We start from the raw sequence: 17,040 nt of genomic DNA on the forward strand, positions 1-17,040 counted from the left end.
TATTCAAATTAATAATCAGAAATTACATATATTCGAGCTTCACAGTAATTGTGCAATTAAGCTCAAAGCTCTAAAAGCTCATCAAAATATTGTCTCTGTATTAAAATTAATAATCAGTCATTGTATTCAGGCTTTTATGCAATTAATTACTTAAGCTTAAAGCTCATGGTTGCAAATCAGCTTTAATACAATCTATAAAACAATCAAGTACTCAATTGTTCTGATAAAGAAAAATTAGGAAATTGCTTAAAACAAAACGCAATTTAAATTGTTCGTAATAAGTTTTATTCTATTGCAATTCAAAGCAATTATATAATGTAGATAAAAGCACTTGGTTGCCAAGCAGCTTTCACATTACTTATTGAACAACATTCTTAGTACAATATTTACAACAAAATATTGTCTCTGTATTAAAATGAATGGTCAGTCATTTTATTTAGGCTTTCATGAAATTAATTACTTAAGCTTAAAGCTCATGGTTGTAAAGCAGCTTTAATAGAATCTATAAAACAGTCAAATACCAAATAGACTAGGTATAGAAAAATTAAGGAAATTGTTATTTAAATTGTTTGTAATAACTTTTATGCAATTGAAATTTAAGGCAATTGTGTAATTAAGCTTAAAGCTCTTGGTTGCAAAGCTGCTTTGACAATGTATTATTGTATATAATTTTTAATACAATTCATACAAAACAATAAGGAAATTGTTTGAAATGAAAATTGTTAAATTCAAAACAAAAATTTGACCCATTTCGCAAAGCTTAAGCTCGAAAAGCTGCTTGAAATGAAATATTAATGCAATTTTCGCAGCAGCGACATTTATCGATAAAGATTTTCGCAGCCAAGCACAAAGTTTTTTTTTTTTCTTTAATCTTGGCATTTGGATACTAAAACGAAAATAAAAGAAAGAAAAGGAAGGAATGAAGGAAATGAATAGTTCTCCAGCTTTAATGAGCTTTCGTCATAATTAATGAGTGTCAATTTCGATAGATACGTTTTTCGTTTTCTGCCTTTTTTCTTTCGATTTTTATTGCTACTTATTGACATTTCACAGCTCTGAGCTGTAAAATATTGAGCTCATTAAATACTTTTTATTGTTGAGATTCCAAGCATTTTTTTTTATGATCTTTTGACGTTGGACATTTGGTTGTAGCTACCAGAAATCAATCTGTGAGCAGAAAGAAGGCTTAACAACAAATTTGAAAACTTGAAGCTACATGAAATAATCCTCACGCTTGTTTAATGATAGCATTGCAACTTTGAAGCCGTTTTTTGTCGTGTTTTTTTTGTTTTGCGAAGGGGCTTCACATTCACACACATTTCACACAAAATCAACGAAACTTGCAATCATTGTGTATATTTTTCTCTGATATATTTGTGCTTAAATTTCATCGCTGCAATAAATTTTCGCTGTCATATATTTTGACTTTTGCGCTTGACTTATTTCACACCTTTTCAAATCGACACATTTTTGTCATAGCAGACAGCTTTTTGTCAACTACACACGTATGGAATTCATAATGGAATGTTCAGGAAGCAAATCAGTTAATGGCACAACAAAGTCATGTGCTTGTCTCATGTCATGTCATGTTGTTGTTGTTCTTCTGCGAAAAGCTAATTGTAGCAAGATCACGAATGAATCTAATGAATCATTTGAGCATTTTTTTCGGTGGATTTATGAAACAGATTTTAACACAATGCATAAATAATTCTTGGAATTCAATTCTCTGTGTGTGTGTGTGTTGGCAGCTGAAGTAAAGCAAAAAACGAAATTGTAGCTAAACAATATAAATCTAATTATAGATAAATTCAAAAGGAGATATCAAAATAAAAGCAAATGATAAACGATAGATTTATATTCTAAATAAATAGTTTTAATTAAAAAGACAGAAAATATTAAACGCCCTTTTTACATTTATTTATATGGAATGAAAACAAAATAATTATAGTTAAAGGGAAACATAATAAACAATTAAAAAAACTAAATTTCCCAGTAATCATTTCGAATAGAAGCAAAACAGTGCTATATTATTCTTAAAGTATACCACAAAAATACTGAAATATACCGAAGGTCATATTTGGTATGTCGTTTAAGTACTATACTCTAAATATACCATATACCAAAAAAAAATTATAGCGATATTCATTTTCAAATATACCAAATGATATACCAAAAAATACTGAAATATACCGAAGGTGATATTTAGTATATCGTTAAAGTATTAGACTTTAAATATACCATAAAGTTATAAAATATAGCGGTATTCATTTTCAAATATACCAAATGATATACCAAAAAATACTGCAATATACCGAAGGTCATATTTGGTATATCGTTAAAGTATTAGACTTTAAATATACCATAAAGTTATAAAATATAGCGGTATTCATTTTCAAATATACCAAATGATATACCAAAAAAATACTGAAATATACCGAAGGTCATATTTGGTATATCGTTAAAGTATTAGACTTTAAATATACCATAAAGTTATAAAATATAGCGGTGTACATTTTCAAATATACCAAATGGTATACCAAAAAAATACTGAAATCTACCAAATGTCTTTTTTTGGTATACATATATTTGAAGTACCACATTCGAAATATACCATAGAGGCTAAATACTTTAGAATTATTCTTAACATATACCAAATAATATACAGACTATACACTAAAAATATACTGAAGGTCATATTTGGTATATCACTGAACTCACACATTCGAAATATACCATAGAGGCCAAAACATAACGGTATTATTTTTAAAATATACCAAATAATATACTACAAAAATACTAAAAATACATCAAAAGCCATATTTGGTATATAATTTATGTACGAATTTCGAAATATACCATCGAGGTTAAAATTTAGCGGTATTCATTTCAAAATACACCAAATAATATACCACAAAAAATACTTATATATATTTGAAGTACTACAATCGAAATATACCGTAGAGATTAAATACATCGGTATTAATTTTAAAATATACCGAATAATATACTATAATATATAATTTGGTACAACATTCGGAATATACCATAATACTTAAATATACCAAAGGTCATATTTGATATATTGATGAAGTACTATTCTCGAAATACCAAAATACCATATTGATATACCAAATAGATTTTTTTCTCTTTTAAATTTTGCAAAGAATTCATTGAGAATAGTTTCAAGTTGAGTTGAATGACATCGAGACTGAATGTCATGTGGTCCATTCTGCTGTTCTTGCTTCGTTTTACTGTCCATCCATATGTACGTCTGTCCGATGTGTCCGATCTGTCTGTCCGTCCGTCTGTCTACACTCTGTGTGTGGGATGCCAACAAATTGCCCAGTTGTCTTAATATTTACATTCCCCATCTAGTATTTGCCTTTGTCAAATCGCACAGCTCTAAATAAGCACAGTGAAAGAGAGAGAGAGAGAGAGAGAGAGAGAGAGAGAGAGGAGGAGGAGGGAAGAGGGCGGGGGTCTGGCTATAACTATATAGCCATATAATCGCTTGTTCGTGAGCTGTAAACACAGGCATTGTAAATTTACACCATGCTTATAATTAGCAATAGAACGGCAGTTGACTTTTTTTTTGTTTCCAGTTGTTGTCGATGGCGATTTGTTGTTGTTGTTGTTGTCGTGTTGTTGTCAAGTTCTTGTTGTTGTCGAGTTGTTGTTGTTGCTCCGATCTGTGCTGTGAGGCATCAACACTCCCTTTGTGGCCTTTTGGCCCAGGCTTTGCTTTGCTTTGCTTTGCTCAGCTGTGTTCTATGGGTGCTAAAAAGACGGAACACCGCACCCAACACCTCTCCCCCTCTCACTCTATGTAGCTGTCTCTTTCTCTGTCTTAACCCATGCTTGATTGCCAGCCATAATTGTCGCTCAGGCGTTGGACGCTTGACGCCAATTTCAAGCCCAGCGCAAATGCATCACTGCACCTGCAGCTGCAACGATCCATGATAACTAACCAGACACAACAACAACAACAACAACAACAATAATACCAACAACAACTACAACAAACTTCGCCAACCGCAACTGCAGCAAAAGAGCAGAAAAAATAAGATAAATATTGACAAATTGTTGATAAAACAGCCATTAGCCAAAGTGTCGCCACCTAGCGGCGATTAAAAGTAATTGCAAAATTAAACAAAATGTGTCAAGATTGTTGTACAAACCTAAAAAAAAACAATTAAATAAATACCAAACTCGACTTTTTACACTATGCATGCAAATAAAATGAAATAAATTTATTAAAAAGAAATCATAAATATGCAAATAAACATGAAAATAAAATGAAATAAATTTAGTAAAAAGAAAAAAAATTGTCAAATATGACTTTAAGAATAGAAAAAATGTGATATAAAAGTTCAAATTTGAATTTATTAAATAGAAAGTGAAACAGTTGGGTACTATAATTAAAAAATACCAAATTCATATACCACAAAAATACTAAAAATATACCAACGGTTATGACTTTAAGAATAGAAAAAGTAAAATACAAAAGTTAAAATTTGATTTTATTAAATTGAGAAGCAAAACAGTATGGTATTAATTTTAAAATATACCAAATAAATATACCACAATAATACTAAAACAGTGCAGTATTAATTTTAAAATATACCAAACTAATATTCCACAATAATACTAAAACAGTGGAAGTATAAATTTTAAAATATACCAAATTCATATACCACAAAAATACTAAAAATATACCAGCGGTTATGACATTAAGAATAGAAAAAGTAAAATACAAAAGTTAAAATTTGATTTTATTAAATTGAGAAGCAAAACAGTATGGTATTAATTTTAAAATATACCAAATAAATATACCACAATAATACTAAAACAGTGGCAGTATTAATTTTAAAATATACCAAATTAGTATTCTACAAAAATACTAAAAATATGCCAACGGCTTTATATGATATGTTGATATAGTACTACATTCAAAATATACCATCGAGTGCAAAATATACCAGATTGTCAGCTAAAGCTATTTTACCAAAAATATCGACTCTAGCTTCTAAATTCCACTTATTATTCGTTTTTTTTTCGATTTGTAGGGGTGAAAGAGGGCGTGGTAATAATTTGAAAAAAAAAGATATTTCTATCTCTTAAAATCTCTGAGATGCACGGACAGACAGACAGACAGACAGACAGACAGACAGACGGATATGGCTATATAAATATATTTAAATATTCTTTCTAAAAGTTATGGAAAACAAACAGAAAAAAGATATTATTATATCAAACATAAAAAATTTTGTAGATTTGTAAAATAGATAGTTGTCAACTTTTATGCGAGGCAACAATATTAAATTTCACTTTCTATATCTATCTTTATTCCTTTATGTTATTCTTCTTCGCTATATTATTAAAATAGAATAAACTGAACACAGTTCGTAATCTAACACAAATTGTAATCAAAAGATTAAGTAAGGAATTGAATGAATGCAAATGCATTTTAATCAATGACAGCGATAATGTAAATGATAATGAGTTACAACACAATGTCAACGGAGCAGCTGATGACACCTGATAGTGTTAAAATTGAAATTGTTAATTGGAATCTTATTAAAATGATGTTATTGCTGAGCGCATTGTAAATGATGTCAATAACATCAGCGATAACGATCAAGAACACCGACATTAAAAATCACAATGCATTGTGAATATTTATGTGCATTTAATGAGAAATTAATAAGGCAAACAAAATGATGCAATTAATTGAAATTTTAAAACTAAATTTGCAAATTAAATAGGAGTTTTTTCATAAATAAATAAAATTCAAATAATAGGTGAAGCTTAATTACCAACTTTTTTTGAGTCCAATGAAAGTGACAATGATAATGCTAATGAAAATTATAGACTGCAGAAAGATATATGAAAATAAGTGCAGGAGAGCTAATAAAAATGATAATGAAGATTGAAATACAAAAGCGAATGCACTGAAAGTGAAAAGTGGAATACAAATAAGATTTCTGGCACTAGATTTATTAGAGACAAATGAACTATCCTTAGCAGTTTTTTTTTAATTAGTTGTTCTCTATTTTCTCTTTTATTATACGTGAAATTTTGCAGTTATATGCTTTACGAAATGGGTTTATTATTTAGGAGTTCAAAATATTGTAGATTTATGAAATGTGATGAAAATAAAATATTGATATTTGAAAGTAAATACATTAGATGAGATATACAAATAATATAATAATAAATAATACTTTAAGCATTAAAATAAATTATATTAATATTTTGATAATTTATGAAGAAGAAACTTCAAATCATAAAAATGTGAAAAAAAGAAAAAATTATAAGATAATCGTCAAGTGAATTTTATAAAAATATTACTTAAATAAAGAAATTTGTGTTTTTATTTTAATTTTTATTAGTTTAAGTTTTTTTTAAGTTAAGTTCATAAAGAACTTGTATTAAAATGAAATTCCATTTTCTATAAAATATTATATCATTATTCATTTCGTTACATATTTCTTAAGATATGTTTTGCTTGAGACTATGAAGTAGTTAAAACGTTAACAGGCTGATGAGAAAGAAGCCTTGATCGCTCATAACTCTCGCCTAAGCTGATCCCCAACGATCATCATTCAGCTGCTTAACAAGTTGCAACTTGCAGTCACTTGTCTCTGTCTCACTCTTTCTGTCTCTCTCGCTCTTTGTTGCCGTTTATTAATTAGCATATTTCGTCATGAATTAGCGGACTAAAGCCAACTTATAATGAGGTGGAAAGTCATTCCGGAACAGCTAAAGAGAGAGAGAGATGGGGAAGGGAAGGAGAAGAGGGAAGAGGATGGTGGAAGGGGGAAGGGGAAGAACGATCGTGCTGGCGTCTGTAAGCGATACTCGGCGTGTCCTCTTTGCTCCCCAGGACAATAATCATTTTGCACGCCGTCGCTTCGGAAACATGAAATTGCAGCAGAAGCAAAAACAAGAACAACAACATTACACACATGTGCAGCAGCTCCCCTTTCCCCTTTCCCTTCCCTTCTCCACTCTCCTCTTTCAGCTGCTGTTGCTACGGACATTCACATGCCGACATGTTGCCTTCATCGTTGTTGTTCTTGCTGTTGTTGTTGTTGTTGCCCAGCGCCAGCTCTCATAATCCGCCGTTGAATCTGCTTTTTGCTCCGCGAATGTCGCTGCGACTGCGACGCCGACTGCGACTGCGGCCCTCGGTGATGCCTGAGGTAACCGCGTTGCACCCGCGCCCTCACACATAATTGCAGTGCTGACCGTCGCACAGTGGGGCCAAGGCAATTAGTTTCGTGCACTCTCTGATCAATGTTTATTTTGTCAACTATGATTATGATTATTATTTCAAATATTTCAAATACAAATATAAATGAAGATAATAAGCATATGGTGAAAAAAAGAACATAAAATGAAATAATTTTTAAATAAACTAAAGATAATTCTTATAAAATACAAAATACAAATTAAAATGTGAGTAATAAGAAATGTTGACAAACCTTAATAATATATTCAGATGTTTTTTTTCAATATTTTAATATTTTAAAACTAACTAATGTTTATTCACGTAGCTCTGGGTTAGCATTAAATTATATTTAGAGTTTTAATTGATTTTGTTTTACAATAGAACATATCATTTCATTAATTTTACATGAATCTTAAAATAGAAAAATAATTCCAAGCATCAGGATTAGCGCTAAATTAGGAACTTTTTCTGTTTCACGATAAATTACATATGATCAATTCCTTCATTTCCTGCGACATATACCCATATATCAATGTATCAAAAAGTGCTTTAAAATAAAGACATATGAATGATTTTTTTAGACTAAATTCTTTAACTATTGTTTGTGTTTCTCGGCAGTGTTGCGACACTTTCGCCATATTCATAAAAAAGAATTCTTCGTTGAAAATACTTTTCATATTTAGCATATGATCTCTTTACTTGTAAGTTGTATACTTAAAAATAAGAACTAGCGTCTCATATTAACATTAAGATTTTCATGTTCTTGACGCACTTTTTAGCACAAAATTCGCAGTATCTTGATTTTATAACTTTTTTTCTGTGCCTCTAAATTCTAAGCTAAAAAATAATTTATATTCATTTAAGTTGAAATTGAATTGTGAAGTGATTTTCTTTTCTTTGTATGAACAGCTACAAAAAGTTCTATCGATTGCTGTTGATAATTTATTTAAACTGCTCTCTCTAATGATTAATTCGCAACACTCGAGTTTATTATAACTATTTTCATGAGTGTTTTTTTCTTTTTTTTTTAAGATTTAAGCTGCAATGCGAATTACGCACGAAACGTCAATTTGTGGCACGAACAGGAGGCAGTAGGAGTAAATTGAGGCAGTTTATACATAAAATATAATAGTTGAATTAGGTTTTTTCTCGTGCGTGTGTGTGTGTGTGTGTGTGTGTTAATGCACTTGGGTTAATTACATTGCATTTCGCACCACTGTGCAGTGCACTGTGCACAGCAAGTGACCAGATGTTCAAAAGCCAATGTACAAGCGTTATTATTATTCGATCCGATCCGATCCGATCCGTTTTTCGATCCGTTTCGTTTCGTTTCGTTTGCGAACCCCGGAGACCGAAAAAAACAAAAACATGGGGCAAAGTGGAACGGTCAGAGGAGGGAGGAGGGAGGAGGAGGGGCAAGTGCAACGCGACGGCGGTGGCGGCAACAGATGAAGACGACAGTTCGGAGCTTATGTGTCAGGTGCGCGTTGTGCCGCGAATGAAACAATTTATTGCACTCGCCGCATTTCGTTGTTGTGGCTGCGGCTTTAAATTGAATTTTCCCGACAACAAAACTCACCGAAAAAAGACACAAAAACAAAAAACACTCTGTGCACAAAACGCCATTTCAAAGTCTTGTTTATGCTCTGCTTACTCAGCACAAATTAAGCGGCAGCGGGTATAACAGACTAAAACAAAGTTGCATTTTACATCAATGTACTAAATATAAATGTTAGTATATTTTCAGTTTTCAGTTATTTCGGCACTCAATTATACATTTGGATTGTAGCACTTTATGAATATACAAAATATATTCGTTGGTATATTTTCAGTATTTTCGAGTTATACGTATATACTATAGTGATTAGAATATTTTCAGTATTTATGCGGAATATTATATTTTGAATGTATATCAACATACCAAATACAAGTACATTTTCAGTATTTTTGCGGTATTTTTTGCGGGATATTTATATTTGGCACTTGGTGGTATATTTTAAATGTAACATTATTTGAACGTACTAAACATAGTCATTGGTATATTTTGATACATTCAGTATATTTTAATACTAATACCGTACAAATGTAGTGATTGGTATATTTTTAGTATTTTTTTGCAGTATTTTTACAGCATATTATATTTTGAACGTAGTACTATATTAATATACCAAATACAGTCGCCTATATATTTTCAATATTTTTGCGGTATATTAATGTGGTATATTTTAAAATGAATACTGTATGAAAATTGTAATAAATGGTTATTGAAGAATAATTGTCATAAAGAGAATTAAATTAAATGAAAACAAAATCAAACTAAGCCTCAATCAAACAGAATCCATTCCCAGGGTAGCTGCTAGTCAATCAAACACATGTAAAACGCATCAGGCGCATGTTTACCCAATTTTTTTTGTTGGCCAATTTCATGTTGTACGAATGAGTTATAAATGGCAAGGGGAGATAAAGAAAGAAAGCCAGCTCAATGAGACAACCCCAAAGGCATAACAAATGCGTAAAATTGGCCAACACAAAAGAAAAATATGAAGAAAATAAAATTGAGCGAAATAAGGATCAGCAGGATCTCAATTGGCCGGTCATCATGACACTCAAAAAGCAAAAAATTGGCTGCAAAAGAAATATTGCGAAGAACTTTTCTCTGTGTTAATTCTCTCTATTGAAAATAAACTAAAAATTATAAAATTGTTCGCATAGGCACAAAAACTAGATTAACTTGTTTTAATAATATACTAAAAAAACATACTACAACATATATATTTGGTATATTTAAATACTATTACATTAAAAGTATATCATACATAATTGTTATCAAAGTGTACTTAAAAAATACTAGAATATGTTAAATGCTCTATTTGGAATAATTAAATACTATTACATGAATATTATATCATAGAGTATAAAGCAGCTATGGCCCGTATATTTGGTATATTAAAATACTATTACATTAAAAAATATACCATTAAGCACAAAAGATTTGTTGTGATAAAACTGAGAAGTTGGTTTATAATTTCTGGTTTATTTTTGGAAGAAAAAAAGAAAAAATATGTTTAGAGACACAATATAAAAAGATATGTTAAAGCCTGTGGCTTTGAATTGTCACTGTGAACCGTTTTGATTAGCACAACATGTCGTATGCGTAACATTTCTATTTCCCGCTAATCAGTTTAATTCATTTATTCATTGTTTACACATGTTCGCTGCTCCGTCTCTCTCTCTCTTTTTCTCACATGGTGAATCAACTTTTGTCCCGGACCTGCATCTCTCGTCAATCAAACACATTCGCAATCGCAATCGTAATCGCGACCACAATTTACCCGCTCCGGCCTTCGTCTCCCCGCTGCTTTTTGCCCATATAATCCCCATCCGCATATATATCTCTCTCTCTCTCTCTCTCTCTCTTTCTGTCGCTCATTCTGTCAATGGGGTCGCGGTTCAAGGTAAAGAAAAAAAAACGAGTGCGCAAAATACAGACAAAGCTACAGAGACAGAGACAGATACAGATACATTTGTATATTGCAATTGCAGATACAGATACAAATACAGCTATAGATACAGATACAAACTAGCACTCGAAGAGTCTTTAATCGTCGGCTGCCTGAAATAATAAGCAAAATCAAATTGCTCCGATTTGTCGATGCTACACAGCGCCTCAGATACATTTTTACTGTGCGTATATAATACAGATTGTCTTTCGATTTCTTCTGCTCCATGCTGCAAAATCAATTCATAGTCACAGTCAAAGTCACCGAGAGGCCGTGAGAGCTTTGCCAACTTCAACTCGCAACAAATCTCTTTATAGCTTTGTCTCCCATCAAACATTAACATCAACATCAGCAGCAACAGCAACAGCAACATCATCATCATCGTCTACCGCATTTCCAATTCCACAATTTGCGATCTATTGCGGCCTCATCTCTTGACAAGGTCAATTCCAAAACACAAACATGTGAGAAAGCTGCCGTTGAGTCTGCCCGACTGTGAGATACCCGTTACGCATTTTTAATTAATTTAATATACCAAATTAATACTATCAAAATACTATAAAAAATTTACCGTGGTCAACCGGCTATGCATTTTCATTAGTAACAAAACTGTGCAGTATTTTCAAAATATACCAAAAAAGTACTGAATAAATACTAAAATATACCGATACGCACTTTTAATAACAACAACATATACCAAATACAGAAAAATACTAAAAGATACGGCATTTTATATCAAAAGAAATTTACCAAAAAAATACTAAAATATACCAAAGTCTATACTTGGTATATTAAAATACTAAAATACTATTACCATAAAGTATATAATTTTGTATCTTGAATTGTTTTAAAAATATACAAAATAAATATGCCACAAATAGACTAAAATATACCTAAGGCTACATATGGTATATTTAAATACTATTACATACAAAAATATACCATAGAGTAAGGTACAAAGCAGATAAGACCCGATAGCAGCAGTCGTTACTTGTGGTACTGTTTTCAAAATATACCAAAATAGACCGCAAAAAATACTAAAGTATAGCACAATTTATATTTGGTATATTAAAATACTAGTACATTCATAATATTTAAAAAGTATTGCATAGTTTTTTACCTTATTGTTCCCAAAATAAATATACCACAAAAATACTGAAATATATCAAATGCTATATTTGGTATATTTAAATACTATTACATAAGAAATATACCATAAATAACAAAGCAGCGAAGACTCAAAAAAATAAAGAAATAGAAAAATTTCTTAAAATTCAAAATTGAAAATCTGAAATTAACTTGATCTGCATTTCAAAAATGAGTTGCCTCCTTCTTCTGCCACACAAAGTTATACTACCCTTCTATCTTTTGGGTAGCGGGTATCAAATAATAATTACCATGCCTCAAATAATAGCAAATCTAATTTGATTTCTGTTTCTGTTTGGTCTTTTGAGACTTTGGCTGCTAATCAAAGCTTTGCATCCTTCAACGTTTTGGCAGTTGCCACACATCCATGGGATACACACACACACACACACATACACACATCTGCTGCTGCAATTATAAGTCAATAAATACTTTCTATTTGTGGCTGCTGCTGATGTCGAGTCGAGTCGAGTGTGTGCACACAAATAATGCACATTATCAAAGCAACACTTTGTGTCTGTGTCTATTTGAATCATAAAAGTATTTTTTTTTTTTTTGCTCCCTCAATACTCAACGTGCATTTGATTAAGCTATTATTTCATTGCATTGCAATTGCACCTGATTGTTTCCACTGTAAAATGTGTAGAACTTCTTCTGACAATGGCAAATTATAATTGCGATAGGTTGCTTATTAAGTACTGGACAAACATTTTCTAGACATTTCATTTTTCTTAGTCACTGTTTCTAGTGACTTTTCCGCTTAACAAAATAAAATTCTTGTAAATGAAAATATAGTAAATTGGTTCTTGATGAAAATGAATGAAATGAAAGTGAAATTCTTATATATGAAAATGTATTGAATAAGCTCTTAATAAAAATAATAATATTTTCAAGTTTTTAATAAAATATTGTTAAATAAAACAGCTCTTTAATTAATTGTGTTTTCTATTATTGCATTAACTTAAATATTCTGCCTTCAATTAACCGGTAAACGTATATTGTTTCAAGCTTAATGTTATAATCAACATTTTTTAAGAAATTTAATTCTCTTGAACTTAATTCCTTTTGTTTATATTGTGATGTTTTATCTCTTCAAATTTTAAAAAAGACCATATCAATTCTTCATAAATTAATTCATTTTATCATTATAAATAGTTTACGTTTACTTTTCATAGTTTCATTTTGCTTTAATGGATTATTCATATCGAAAATAAATTACAAATTCACAAATATTATCAACATTAGTTGCAAACAAATTAAAAACAAAAATAAGTAGAAAAGCTACAGTCGAGTGTGCTCGACTGTACGATACCCGGTACACATTGTGAATAAAAGCAAAACAGTTCGGTATTCATTTTAAAATATACCAAATTAATATACCACAAAGATACTAAAAAGTATACCAAAGCTTGTATTCGGTATATTGATATATACCATAATATACCATATTCACCAAAATATACCAGATTGTCCCTCCGTTGTTATTTGCAATTATTTTGTGATTAAAATGAGAATAAGTATTCTCAATAAATACAATAACAAAATATATTAAATTGATATATACCATTGAGTTCAAAATATACCAGATTGTCAGTCAAAGCAACGAAGTCCTATAAATAAATTTCATCATTTTATTTTATTTTCAGAAATCATAACAACAAAAATCGCGCATCTAGCTTCAAAATTATATAGAAAATGTAATAGATAAGAATATTGATTGTTTTTAATTTGGTATAAATGAAATTAGTGTACCAGTAACCAAAGTTAGTAAGCTTAAACTTAACTAAATTGCAACTTCACAATTAAGCCATGTACATAGAGAAGTGCTTTAACTTTTGTCTTTAATCACCCAAATGATGCTATTCAAGTGACCCGCATTGTTTGTGTTGTGTTTTTTTTTGTGTTTCTCCTTTTTCCATCGTTTTAATGTATTTCAGTTGCGGGTTTTGTCGCCTGTCGCTTTGCTATGCTTTAGCTTTGGTTTTGGTTTATTGTGTGTGAGAGTGTGTGTGTGTGTCTCAGTGTGTGTGTGTGTGTTGCGGCGGCTTGAAAGATTAAATGTTTTGTAATTTTGGCTAATTTGTGACATGCGCGACCTTAATGGCTTCTTTTCACATCGTAAACTCGCATCAACTCGGCGTTTAATTGCTCTACAAAACAAAAGCCCGAACACCAAAAAAAAAAAAAAATACTGAGTTTTGCAGTTGACAATTCGTTGTTCGTTGGCATGTGGGAAAAATGCCGTGCGATGGAAATGGAAATGGAGATAGAGACATATTAAGTTGAAATGTGAAATTAATTATGCATTTTTGATGTCTGAGAAATTAATGTTTCTTGTTGATGTAGTCGTCATCATCATCATCATCGTCGTCATCGTCATCGTCATGGGACTTTGCTGTCTCTTTGGCGCTTGCAGCGCTTTAGAGGCTAAGTAATATGCTTTTATATTCAAATTATCACGCATGCCACAAGCTAGTTTCCACACTGTGTTTGTTGTTGTTCTTCTTCGCCTCCTCCTCCTCCTCTTCTGCTTCTGCTTCTTTTCTTTTCTTCTTCGTTGTTGGGTAAAAGAAAGCCCTCAACAAACAAGCATGAGACAACTCTTAGGAAGCGCCTATCGCTCCTTCATCGCCTTCGTCTTCATCTTAACGAGCTGTGTGTTGATGATTGCCAGCGGCTGCTGGCGGCTCTAAATGAGTGAGTCTGCTCGACTTGAGATACCCTAAAAGCTTTCAAACATTTTGAAACATTTTCATTGTGTTGTGGCAGTAAATTTCACTCAGTTGGGAGATAATTGAAACTAAAATTTAATTGTGAAATAGTTGAAATATTATTGAAAAATGTTTGAAAATCAAATTTGCAAACTTTTTACAGTTAATTTAGGTATATTTAAACAACAAAATTATTTTGAATGTAATTGAAATAATGATCGTCATATTAAAAATAATATAAAGATATTAAATAGTTTAAATAAAGATGAATACAATTGACATTAAATTAATTGAATAGCTATTCCTTTAGAAAAATTGCTAATGGAGTTTAAAAATAATATAAAAGTCAGAGTTACAAGTAAATGCAAATTAAAAGAAAAAAATGTAATAAAAACTTTATTGAAACTTAATAATCAACGAAATATACTATAAATATAATAAATACTATAATATCACTTATATTAATGATATACTAAGTATACTATAAATTGAATTACTACTATATATAAAATAAATACTAATAATTACATAAGAATACTATAAATGCTAAAAAACACTATAAATATAAAATATACCACATAGAAAATCATAAAAATACAAACTTCTTTGAAACTTAATAATCAACGAAATATACTATAAATACTTATAATAATATCACTTATAGTGATGATATACTAGGTATACTATAAATTAGATAAATACTATAAATAAAATAAGTATATTAGTATTTATTACTTTAGAATAATGAATATGGAAAAAACACTATAAATACAAAATATACCATCCAGAAAGTCATAAAAATGCAAATAACACAAACTTCTTCGAAACTTTATGATCAACCAAAAATTACTATAAATACAACAAATATTAAAATATGCTAAAAAATAGAAAATATACCATATAGAAAATCATAAAAATACAAACTTCTTTGAAGCTTAATAATCAACAAAATATACTATAATTCTAATTCTAATTATTATTATTATTACTATTAGTATTATAGATTCTATAAATACCCCAAATACTATAAATACTATTATTTAAAAATATACCATACAAAAAAATCATAAAAATACAAACATGTTAACTTCATTCAATGATCATTATCACGTCCTCTGATTTAACTTCAAAATAATTTGGAAAAGTCATATTCAAGAATTGAGTTCAAAAAATATATAATATACTTCAATTCGCTCTTGGCTAAAATGGCTTTTTGCTGCGGTTATTCAATTGCTAACTAGCCCCGAAGATTTGCAGCGATTGGTTTCGCTTTATTTTGTGTTTCTGTATTATTTTTTTTTTTTGTTTTTTTGTTTCCCCGGCCTGCAATTAGCTGGCGGAAAAGTAAAGCTGCCCGTCAATCTTTTTCTCCCCTTTTTTCATTTGCTTTTTTCCCTTTTTTTTTTGTTGTTTTTTGGTTTTTTTTGGAGGTGGCAACGTTCAAGGTCGTGTCCTCAGGGAACCATAAAAAAAAGAAGATGAAAAGCTGCTGCAAAGTCGAGACAAGTTTGTGGCTGCCTCGGGTTTGGTTTGGTTGACATTCAGTGTCACACAATTAAAGCCAAGTATTTATTGATGATGTGGGACATTTTGTAATAACATGCGATTTCCTGTCCATCTCTGCTGCAAACTGTGCACGTTGCACGTTGCACGTTGCAAGTTTGGGGCAGCAGCGCGCCTGTAATTGAGCTCACGCTGGCAGCTGTGAGCTAATGACAAGCCCCAGTCCAAGCACGCATCATCAGCTGAGCGACGAGTTGCAGAGTTGCAGAGTTTCCCCCCTCAACTGACCAACATACACTGTGAGAAAAATTTGTTGCAAAAAAAGTGTTTCAGCTGAGATATTTAAAAGAAATTTCTTGATTTAAATGCTGGAAAAAGAAATACAAATTTCGAAATACTTAACAAATAATCAAATAACAAAAAAAATAATCAAAAAATATAATAATAATCAAATAAATAGTTTTTGTAAAAACAAAACACAAGTCTTTTTAATATAAGAATTCCACAAATATACCAAATAATATACCACAAAAGCATTTCAGTAGGAGTAATTTCTTAAATAACTTCTACAATTTTGATCCGATCGCAATCAAATTCTATAATTATTTTTATATTATATTGAAGAAAATATATTTTTTGTTGCATTTGTAAAAATAAATATTAATTATGATTAGATTAATTATAATATATATAAGTATATATAACTATATTCTTTTTTGTTTGGGAGTTTAGAAATTGACAAGTAGCTGAAACTATCTAATCACCTGATAACCTTCCACAATTTAAACTTATTTTGTATAGAAATATGATCGTTGAAATTAAAGATAAAACGGAAATAAGTATAGCCATTGAATAAAACATTAAATTTACATAAACTGATACTTTTCTTATGAAATTTCTCATTTTCGGTTGATTTGCTTCTATTGCCTTTGTTAATCTTCTTCTT

At 30.4% G+C, this 17,040-nt stretch overlaps 2 protein-coding genes across 3 annotated transcripts in view; one reads left to right on the forward strand and one right to left on the reverse strand.

Annotated features, from left to right (window-relative positions):
- The window catches only part of LOC117565843 (uncharacterized), a 328,547-nt gene that overhangs the window by 186,277 nt on the left and 125,230 nt on the right, over nucleotides 1-17,040 (reverse strand). The gene's annotated exons all lie outside the window — the stretch shown is intronic.
- Nucleotides 1-17,040, forward strand: part of LOC117576174 (uncharacterized) — a 53,280-nt gene that overhangs the window by 544 nt on the left and 35,696 nt on the right. The window lies entirely within an intron of this gene.

This window comes from Drosophila albomicans, chromosome X (assembly GCF_009650485.2).
Source record: "Drosophila albomicans strain 15112-1751.03 chromosome X, ASM965048v2, whole genome shotgun sequence".
NCBI lineage: Eukaryota > Metazoa > Arthropoda > Insecta > Diptera > Drosophilidae > Drosophila > Drosophila albomicans.